Below are 11,873 nucleotides of genomic sequence, written 5' to 3' on the forward strand. Positions count from 1 at the left end.
GCACATGCACCCACATACACCCACACACACACACCCACACACACACACACGTCCTTCAGAACCATTGATTCTGTTTTGAATAGTGTATTTTCTCCTCAGTCTAGATAGTCTTGCCACTGCCCGTGCCGTTAGTGCGCCAGGCATTTTCAAACTCTTTACATCCATTACATTCCACTAGGTAAATACCTAATGCTGGAAACATTTGTCAATGTATGCGCCTGGCTGAACAGAATAGATTATTGAAGGAGGCTGAGTAAAACACACTGCATTTCCAAGCAGCAGCATGCCAGTGACATTAAAAAACTTTACACAGGGAGCCTGTGGAGTTTGTCTCCCCCCCTGCAACAAAGTTTGTAATATTTTATGGGGGAAAATAAGTAGAAATGAAACCATTTAAACACCGTGAACCTGTAATTCTTACACCTTTATTTAATTTTATAACGGGAGTATATACAACGGATATATTTCAGAGAAATATTCTGCTCCCAAGTTCTGCACAGAAATTATATTTACCACTATCTTGTCAAATAAAGTCAGAGATTTAAAAATAACATGCTGTGAGTACAAAAATAACAATAAATAGAAAACCACATGTAAAAACCTATATTTAGAATCACAACTCCATCTAGTTTAAATGTTTGAAATAAAGATTTTTTTTTTAAAAGTTCTCCCCTCCTTGCTTTAATATTCTACTTGGTACAGTGAGGAGTCACTGCTTACCTGACCTCAGTAATCTCCTAAGCATACAAAGAAGTCAAAATTGCAATAAACGTTTAAATCAAATCTTGCCTTAACTATAAACTACTGAGGAAATGGAGTCCAGAAGGTTACTTTATCATATCTCTTTAATATTTATGTATGGCTTCCTTCATCGTTAACATCAATTATATTCTGCTGTTTTTCTTGGATGCATTTTGGGGCATCAACTAAAGAGCAAATTTGTTGATTAAATGGCCTCCAAGCAATATTTAACATTAGAAAATAACAGTGTTGCTTGACTTCCTATAAAAAATTGTTTAGAGTTAAACTTGTTTAAATTTGTTTTTCCGTCCGTTATAAAAGTTACTCCTTATGGTCTTAAAGAGTAACTTTCTCATTGTTTAAAACAAGAATATGCCCTAGTTTTACATTAATATTATTTTACAGATAAATTATAAAATAGATATTAGTAGATTTATAATACTCTTTAATTATGTACAATGAAAGAGGTCATTATAGGTTGTTTTAGTGCCATAACATGTATTTTTGCTTTAAATTAGGGGGAATAGAAAAGATAGATTGCCATATTCTCACCAATCTGTGCAGTTATTTAAATGCTTTTTTTTGTAATTTGGAGGGTAAACTAGAGTAAAAATGTAGTTATTTAAAGTTACAAAACCTACATTGATGTTCTAAAGCAACATTTTTGCTTGACTGTCCTGATAAATGGTTCGCATTAACACACCCTTTAGTTTTATGTTCCTTTCATTTTGACTGATGTTTATAACAAGGCTATATCCTACAATTTGTTAACATTAGTTTAGTTGTGAATTTAAAAAAAATACAGATGGTACAGGATAATTGTTTTCAATAAGTTACAGTTATTAATCATAAATACTTTCATCAGCACTGTATTAATCACAATGAGTATGAAGGGTGGATTTCTGAAAGCTGCCATGTTCTCACCTGCTCTATCTCTTGTTTTCTCAATCCTTGATTATTAGATTTTATTTTCTTCATCTAAATTCTCAGTTTGCTGCTTTATTGAATTCTTTTTTGAGCATCAATTAAAGTGGACATATGTTGATTAAAGGTGCTGTAAACTATATTAACCTTTAAACAACAGAAAATCCAATTATGTTCAGTTGAATGCTTAAAAAAATAACTATCAAACAATTCAGACAACTGTTTGAAGGTTTGATTTTATTAATTTTTTTAATGATAATTGCTATGTTTGTCTTTTGCAGTCTTATAATGCCAACCAAGATGTTAAATTCTGAATGCATTCCACATGGAATTGGCTCACTTAAACACCATTTATCACATTTTCTGTTTTTGACACTACATTACAATTTTTTTACATGCATCTGGCATTCACATAGAGAGCTTGTGAAACAACGTTTTGCTAAAGATTTACCTAATACAAACAGTTTTTATTGTACTACCTTTATCTCTTGTAAAGGTAGTACAATAAGGGTTTAAGCTTCTGTATTTCTGAACATAAATAAACAGTAATTTTAAATGTCCCTTCTGTCTTGATGAAATCTTTGAGGGAAACTTATGAAGCTTACTCCTTACCACAATCCAAAACCCTCAGGTTTATGGGGAGTTTCAAGGTGGATTTTTTTTTTCCAACTCAAATACTGTATGGTTTGGTTGTATTGGAGGAAAAAATTAACACACAAAAATATCAGTAATGAATGTAGCCAAAAATATGAGCAATGTCTAAAATCTGGAGTGCATAAGGAAATATATTGTTAGCTTCAAGTTTCTTGATGCCTTTCAAAAATGTTATCAGTAGAGTTGTTCATTAAAGTGACAGAATGAGCAAAACCATGTCTCTTGTTTGACCACATATTCATTGTATTTCTTTGTTACCGTAAAGTGTGACATGTATTCAATTTTTAAGCTACAATTTAAAATATTTCCAGAATTTGTCATGTTGGTCTTCGTGGTGTTAAATCTACTTTCTCTCCTTGTACCCTTTGATCAATTAACCACAGACTGAAGGGGGGAAACATGTTGCCATCCCTCTTGTGTAGGCTTCAAAAGAAACTCCGCTTCAGTCAAAGCATGGCTCAACTTTGAGAGTTCTAAAACATATTTCCATAGATTTGTTTCAGATCATTTAGATTTTTTTTTTTAACGCAACATACTTCACTGTCTTTCCCTCTTTGATCCTCACTAATTAAAAGAGAATAGGAATCTTGTGGCAGACCCTTTTCAGTAAAGATATACAATAAAGAAGCTGTGGCTAAGACCAGGCAGGGGTGATACTGGGTCCCTTATTTGAGAGGCATTTCCATTCATTCCTTCAATATTCTATTCCTGGTTCTGCTTCACAGGTTTGTCTTTTGTGGAGCGCTGAATGGGAAAGCGCAGGAGCGTCTCTGCTTCCGTTAATTAGAGCTTTATGCAAGCTTCCGCTTCTTGAAGAGTCAAAGTTTAAGCAGTGGGAGGAAAAAAAAGCAACCCTCTGTTGTTGCCTCAAACCCGGTTGTCCATCGCGACTTCAAAGACATTAAAAGGTAGGGCTGATCGCTGGGCTTGTGTGCCGGTTGCTGCCGTGGTGAAGCGCTCAAAAGAAGAACAAGTAAAAAAAAGTTTTTTTAATTTAAGAATTTGGTAGGTTCAGAAGATTTTCTGTGGTGTTTTTTTTTGTCAGTTTCTGTAAAATTCAAGAATTGTATTTTATTTATAAGTATTTACAAGTCGCTGTAATGACACAACTCTTTGAAATATGCATAAGTGCTGGCTATTTTCGGTATCAGTGAGTTGTTTAAAACCTCTTAGGAGGAAACAGTGAGCAGTTTTAAAGGAAACTGTATTTTCTGCACCGTGTCCCGACATATTTGCTGTTCTGTCAGGCTGAGTGTGTGTGTGTATGTGAGAGAGAGACAGACTTGAAGCAGGTAACAGGAAGGCTGAATAGAGAAGATGACAGTTGCTCTGTTTTATAATTTTGAGCGATACACGTCTGTCCCTCATGCAACCTGCTGGATTTGGAAATGTTGGCATCTTTTTGGAAATCCCAGTTAAGGTAAGACTATACATTCTTTATAAATACACAAAGGCACCCTTGCTTTTTTTTTTTTTAGTTATAGCTATGCTAACCCTGCTTATCCCTAACATAGGCTATTGAAGACACAGTTAAACCCTTTTTATTGTGAATTTTGTTACACGAATGCCTTCAGTATCCCTCTTGATTTAAAAAAAAAGGTTAATTACCCCTTACATCAGGGAGACTAGTAGAAATGTTTTAAATGCTTTCCGTCTATCTTTATAAACCATGTTTTTTTTTAAGGAGGAATTGGAATCAGCTGACACTAAAATTAGCAGGTTAGTGCTTTACAAAAAAAAAAAAAAAAACTGCCTGTGGAATTCAATGCATCTCTATTACTTGGTCCTATATTTCAAATGGCTCATTCTAAGGACTATTAGATGCATAGTGATTTTCCAGGACCCCATACAGGTCTATCTATATGCATGAAATTACCTACAGTTTGTGCAAGCTTAAATGATGCGCAGGAAGAGAAGGAGAAAAAAAAATAAGACTACATGGGGTTTGTTATGACATGTTGCTATGGGTGTTCTTTTATACCTTTAGATTTCCCCTTTGCCTCATTAGTTAACACACTTTCTTAGTCTTGAACAATACCTTAGCTTGAGATCCCCAGCAGAAATCCCCCCCGCTCCGTCAATATTTCCAGGGCCTGCAGCAGAGTTTCAGAGAGCAGGCCTTTCCCCCCTGTCCTAACAGCTTTAATACTTGTAATTATCTCTTGCTGGGGGAAGCTGGAAATTGGATTAGGGTGGTGAGTCTCAGCTGAATGAATTACCTCCATCTCCCCACTTGGTGGGCCACACGCTGATAAAGTGCGGAAAAACGGATTTGGATTCACCCTTAGCATTCATGGCTTCCTTGTGGAAAAATGAAATTTTCCAACAGAAGGGGCCAGCGTGCCAGCAGTATCTGTCCACAGCATGTTTCATCTGCTCCTGCTCTTCTGGAAATGCAATTACCTGCGTTATCGGGGCCTAAATGGTGACAGTTTGGCAGGGGAGCGGTTGCACCTGCCAAAGGCATCCTTCCACGCTGGTTTTTGTTGCATTCAGTTTTCTTTCAGTGTGAAATTGGTTCTCCTCATTCCCACCTGTCAGAAGTAAAACAATTTCTTGATTTGCTTACAGGTGATCGCTATTGTAAAAGAGAGCGAAGTATACAAGCTTAATTTTCATATCGCATTGAGTTTATATCACCAATTTATTCAGATTTAGATTTATAACTCACATCCTTCTTATACCAACAGTACATGGCACAATGGAAAAGTATTCAAACCTTTTCTTCTTTTTTTCTTAACATTGTGTGATCTCACAGCCAGAAACTTTCATGTATTCTAATGAGACTTTATGCGACAGTCCAACACAAAGAAGTGCATAGCTGAAGTGCAATGACAAGGACAATGGGTTTACAGAACTAACATGCATGCATTCATCCCCTTTAATCCAAGTGCCAACAAATGGCTTTGTAAGTTGTGCAATTAGTAGAAATCTAAGAGTGGCGAAGAGAAAGCCACAGCGAAAAGCCACAAGAAGTCCTGTTTGCAGTTTCCTGTAAGACATGAAGGGGGCACAGCAAACACGTGGAAAAAGACGCTCTCGTCAGAAGAACATTTAGCTGCATACCGCCATGAACACACCCTTCCCAGAATGATGTAAGGTAGTGGTAGCACCATGCTGTGGTTCTGGTTTCAGGAGGGACAGGGAAGCCAGTCATAGTTGATGTGATGATGGCTTTAGCTGCTGAAGGAAAACCAATTAGCAGCTCTAACACACTGATAGTGGGGTAAATTTTCACATTCCAGACCAGGAGATAAAATTAAATGGGTTAGATTGGGAGTCTTTAACCTGTGGCACTTTTGTTTTTAGAGAAATCACACCAGATGATACATTAGCATTGAATTTCCAGAACAGAATGACACTAAAGGACAAGGGAATAGATTTGCCTAATCTTTATTTTTTAGGCAGCAAACAAACTGCATTTTTTTCTTTATTTCCATTAAATATAGAAATTCATATTCAGGAAAATGTTTTCATTACCCTCATTAAAAAAATAAATAAATGATTGTCTACCTTAAAGTTGATAAAAAAAAAGTGGTTCTTTGATTAAAAAAAAAAACTCATTATAAATTTTTATAAAAGTCCTTGGAGGTTTTATGTTTATTATGTGGAAAAAAATAGTTATGTGGGATTCTCTTTGCTTTGCCTAAAGTACATTGATGCATTAGAATGGCCCAGTCAAAGTCCACATTTGCTTGAAAGTCTGACATAAAACATCAAAAATGTTGTATACGGATGCTCTCTGTCCATTCAAAAGGTTGCTCTACAAAATATTCACGTACGGATCCTGAATACAAATGTGATCCACATAATTGTGATTTGTTTGTAAAACATAAAAAAAAAAAAAAAAACATGCGTGCATCTATCACATGAGACCCCAGCTAAATACATTGGTATTAGTGGTTTTATTTGACAAAATGGAAAACTTTCCAGTTGTTATGAAGATTTGTTGAAACCAACTGTATTTGTAAATGTTTAACAGGGAAAACAAAAAAACTAATCAAAAGTGAACTGTTTTTCCCAACAGAAACCCCAAGCTGAAAGAATTGGAAACAAATCAGAGAAAAAGAAATTGAACAAGCAGCAAGACTTTTGTGTTTTTGTACTGTACCCATGTCCTTCACATGAATCACTGAACATAAATCTAAAATTGATACTAAATTATTTACCGACATCAACTCAGCTAATGCTCTACATGTGTTGTTTCAGAGACGAGAAAGGTTTGAGCTCTATCAAAGGGTCTATTAAATCAATATGTGGGGCGGCCTGCCACTGAGCACCTCTAATACGACACAGTGAGTAATTAAACTCCACCGAAAAGACTCTGTACACTTCCCACACATTTCATGCCTCTGGATATATTTTTGCCAGACAAATCGTTCAAAATGAGGGTTTTGTTTATTTTTAGAAACCATTAAAAACTTCTCTGCATTTGGGGTCTAAATGAAGCCAAAATTACCTCAGACTGAGCTTATCTAAAAGCGTTAACGCTACCAGAAGTTAAACACTTTCACTTAAGCTGAAATGAGGCCAACTTTGTGTTCCTGTTGTTCATTAGGCAGAGGTTTAATTTCGGTTTCATATTTAATTTCCCGCTGTGTCATTGTGAGGAAGTCAGATTAAACGGAGGACAAACTGGCCCTACAAACCCAGCGCTCACTAACAGAAGCCCCCGTTGTCTTTCCCACTTCCCATTCTTTTAACCCCCCACTGAGGACAATCCTGGAAGGTAGATAAAAAGAACAACAAAAGATAATTAAATCTAAAAAAGGAGGGGAAAATCTTTGTTTTCTCACTCAAACAGTTGGGGATAGATTTTAGCACAGTAAGAGTTTGGCTAATGTATGCAATAGCCCGATGGGAGTCCTCCAACTTTTACTTTGTGCTTGGGGCATTCATGCATAAATGCAATATTACGTTTTCCTGTAACTGTAATATTTAAAAAAAAAAAGTTTTACCTTAAGCAAAACCGAAATTCATAAAATGTACAATTGCCAATTGACACGTATGCCATTATCGGAGGAGTGAAGTCTGCATTGATGTGCATTGTTGTCTCAACTCAAGCCAGGCCCATCAGTTACAAATTTAAAAGTATAATACAGTAATGCCTCACATAGGCCGGGCTATTTAGGCGGGAATTTAATATTCATTGCTTTTGCAGCTTGGTTGGCTTTTAGGTGCTATCACCCTCATCCACCCTCCTCCCAGTCCCACCCACTCCCAGCTTCTCCAACATTTACACCACTACACCCAACAAACAGGGGCAAATGGCAGTGACTGGGACAGACATCCGAACGCACATCTAGCCGTCTCTTTGACCCGCCCTCCTTCAGTCATCCCCCCCCCTCCCCATTCTCTGTACCAGACCGCCTCTCTCTGTCCCCCATCACTCTCCCTGTCCTTGTTTTTGATCTTCAAACGCTGGTAGGGATAATGACTACAAATCAGGGATGAAGGTGAGTGATCACAATGTGGCCCACCCATCCCAGCTGGCCTTTTTACTCCCCTCATATGATGCATCTTCCTGACTCTTTCTGAGAACCCACTGAACTGTACCGTAAGGATTTCATGTGTAGTTCATGGGAGGCAGAACGTGGCAGGACAAATTTTACGATCAAGGCCTCCTAAAATAGGTGTAAGCAGACAGTCTTGACCTAATTTAATTTTAGTCTTGGGCATCGGCTTATAGCACTTTTCTGACAACTGTACTGGCATTTAGTAAATGTGAGTAATGCTTAATATGTTTTTGATAACACATAGACATCATAAAATCAGTTAATTTTTTAACACAAATGCATTCAAAAGAGCACATCTGTTCTGGTACTGTTAAATGACTAGAGACAGTTAATGCAAAAAAAAAAGAAAAAACTTTCTGATTTTTTCATATTTTTTTTAAATGTCTTGCAAATACATTTGTGAATTTCACAGTACAGTTTCCTACATGAATCCCTTAAACTGAGCAGATTTTGTTCCAGCAATGCTAAACAGGGTTCTGTTGGAGAGTGAATGGCTTTTTTTATATATATAAAATACTTTTGGGACAAATTGATCCCATAGAGTCCCATTTCCTATCCAGGATCTGGTTGTCTGTTGCATATGGGGTCACACATTTCTTTGTTTTGACCACAGGAATGTAAGCAGAGCTGAAATAACAACACATGTTATTCTTTTCATTCACATGCGTGTGGGTGCTTTTAGCTAATGAAAGAAAATTAGCATTTTATCAACATCATCAGCCTTGTTGTGCTTTGAAATTGACAGTAAATAAAAACAGGAGGGGAATTTAAAAATCTGCACAATCCCCTCCACTTCCTTTGTATATTTGGCACATTCTCACTACTTTGTCTCTGCACTGGACTTAAGAATCAGATTTTAATTACATCATCTTCGTCTGGCTCGACCTCTCATGTGTAACCACCAGTCCTGTGACCTGTGTTGGGAAGACACAGAATGCCTGAATTAAGTTGATATATATACTTCCACTTGGTAAAAATATCAGACAGCATAGGATTAATTTTCACTGTTATGCTGATGACACTCAGCTATATTTAGCCATAAATTCTGATGAATCCAATCAATTACTTCAACTACAGGCATGTAGTTTGATGATATCAAAACCTGGATGACTTTATATTTCCTACTTTTAAATTCTGACAAGACAGAAGTTGTAATCTTTGGACCAGAGTCCTCAAAAAATAAACTTCTTAATCGATCACTTAAGCTGTGTGGCATTAAATTGGCCTCTGGTAATAGTAAAAAAAACCATAGTGTTATTTTTGACGGAGATATGTCATTTAAATCCCATATTAAACAGGTCTCCGGGGTTTCCTTTTTTCACCTCCAGAATATTGCCAAAATTTGAAGTATTTTGTCCAGGAGTGATGCTGAAAAACTGGTCCATGCATTTGTTACTTGAAGGCTGGACTATTGTAAGTCTTTATTATCAGAAAGTCCACAAAATGCAGTTCAAAGTCTTCAGCTGCTCAAAAATGCTGCAGCAAGAGTTTTGATGAAAATCACCAAGAGGAATCATATTTCTTTAATTTTAGCTTCCCTTCATTGGCTTCCTGTTAAATCAAGAATAGAATTTAAAATTCTCCTTCTCACATACAAAGCCCTTAATAATCAAGCTCCATCAGAGCTCTGATTACACCGTATGTTACTACTTCGCTATCAGGCTGCAGGTCTACTGGTGGTTCCTAGAGTCTCTAAAAGTAGAATGGGAGTAAGAACCTTTCTGTGTCTCTGCTCTGTCTTCTCTAACTCCCGGTCAGTCGATGACCTTTCACATTGAGCCTGGTTCTGGTTCTGTTGGAGGTTCTCCTCCCTGTTAAAGGGGAGTTTTCCTCTCCACTGTCGCTTCATGCAAGCTCAGTATGAGAGATTGCTGCAAAGCCATCAACAATGCAGATGACTGTCCACTGTGGCTCTACGCTCTTTCAGGAGGAGTGAATGCTGCCTGTCAAGACTTTGACGCAATCTGCTGGGTTTCCTTAGATAGGAAACTTTTTGACCAATCTGTCTGATATGATTGAAGTTGACTTTGTAGAGTACCTTGAGATGACATGTGTTGTAAATTGGCACTATATACTGTAAATAAAAATTTATTGAATTGAAATGAATTGAAAAATAGTCCTTAATCCAGCCATAAAACCAAACATAACGTATACTATGAAATATTTATAGATGACTGGTGAAAATAATGTGTGTATCTTGTAATCATTGGGTGGTCTGGTACAGTTTATGGATCAGAATATAATTATCTTCTTTCCATTGATTCTGCCCTGAGTTTTTTCTGCACATAGATTACTCTTTGGTTTGGAAAAATATGAGAAACACATAACAAAACATTGCTAACTGATCAATTACAAAACAAAAAAGAGAAAAATAAGCATTCAACCCTAATCCTAAACATATAATAAATTCTTAAATTTTGAAACTGTAGAATTTTCTTACTTAAACACATTGCATCATTGCAAATCATGCAGAGTTGTGTAGATTTGAGGGTAAAATCGTCTGATTATGGTCATCGGTTGATTAGTATTTGTTTGGGAATTCTAGTTATTCAAAGGCGGTGCCCTCCACGTTTCTGTGCTTGAATGTGCTTTAATGTAAATCAATAGGTCATTAGTAGGCCGCCTGTTGAAACTGTGACAGGCTGAGGAGATAATTCAACTATCTGAATAAAGTATTGGAGTAGGGACACTGCAAAAACAGAACTAAAAATAAGTAAAATTTTCTTTAAATGAGTGCATTTGTCCTTGATTTGAGCAGGTAAATAAGATGATTTGCCAATGGAATAAGATTTTTCCACTTAAAATAGGAACAATTCAACTCCATCGTCTTATTTCAAGTGCAGGATGTCTAATTATCTTATTTTAGGGGCAAAGATACTCATTCCATTGGCAAATAATCTTATTTACTGGCTCAAATCAAGGACAAATAGACTAACTTTAAGAACATTTTACTTGTTTTTAGATCGTTTTTTGCACTAGTTGGATGATACCATATTTTGAGGTCAACGAATATCCCAAATCTGTTCTAAACTACTCTTGTATATAAATGGAACTTCTCATGACTACATTGATGCGACTTTAAGATCTCCTTTCTGTTTAGGCATCAAATCAAAAAGTGTCCTCCTACCAGGAGTCATATCCTTTCACATCATAAGTTTCTAATGGGCAGTTTAGATGATTCATGCCAATCAAACATCTGTTCTCTGTTCCCTTTGTCAAGTAGAGCACCTGTTGACCTCCAAATGACCTCTGCGGGTAGGCAAAGTGTTGGGAGAAAGCTAAACTATGGTTTCCTGTTTCTGGTCGGAGATGGGAAAAAAAAAATCACGGACAGGTTTTATGACTACTGTTTACCTTAGTGGAATACTGCCTCTTTCTCCCACTTTTTTTTTGTTCTTAATGTCCTCCTGAAAAAAATGTTTCACTAGGGAGCGGGAGGTGAAATTTTTCTCATCCAAATGGATGGCAATTTCCCACCATTTAGCACCTGAAGGTAATTAGCTTGAAGAGATTGCGGAGTGAGAAACACGTTCATGGAACATTAACTCTCGTACATTCTCCAGTTGCAGAGAATTAATAGGAAAGATTAAAGTTTAAAGAGAGCAAATGCCATTACCACACAAACCACCTCTCTGTGGCACCATCTTGGGCTAACTTTTCCCCCTCTTTATAATAAGTCTGCGTTTCACAATGGTGTTGAAGTCTGGTGTAGAATAGCAGGTAATAAATGGTGAAAATGAGACAGTTCTTTAGGTTTGCTCCATGGTTCTGTGTGAGATAATGGGGAGCCTCTGTAGCCTGCAGCATTATTTTTCTCCTTAACAGCTTTCTGCTTGCTTCCACTACACCCTGATGCAGTATGCTAATAACCATTTCAAACAACCTTTTGCTCATGAGAATGCTAAGCAAATGCAGAGTTTAATTTAATGAAGAAGCGGCTGAAATGAGTTTTCTCCGTAGGGTGGCAGGGGTTCACTTGTAGAAAAACGGCGAGGAGCTCTGTCATTTGGGTGAGGCTTGAAGTGTTCTGCATTGAGA

The sequence above is a fragment of the Fundulus heteroclitus genome, chromosome 10, assembly GCF_011125445.2.
Source record: "Fundulus heteroclitus isolate FHET01 chromosome 10, MU-UCD_Fhet_4.1, whole genome shotgun sequence".
NCBI classification, from domain to species: Eukaryota; Metazoa; Chordata; class Actinopteri; order Cyprinodontiformes; family Fundulidae; genus Fundulus; species Fundulus heteroclitus.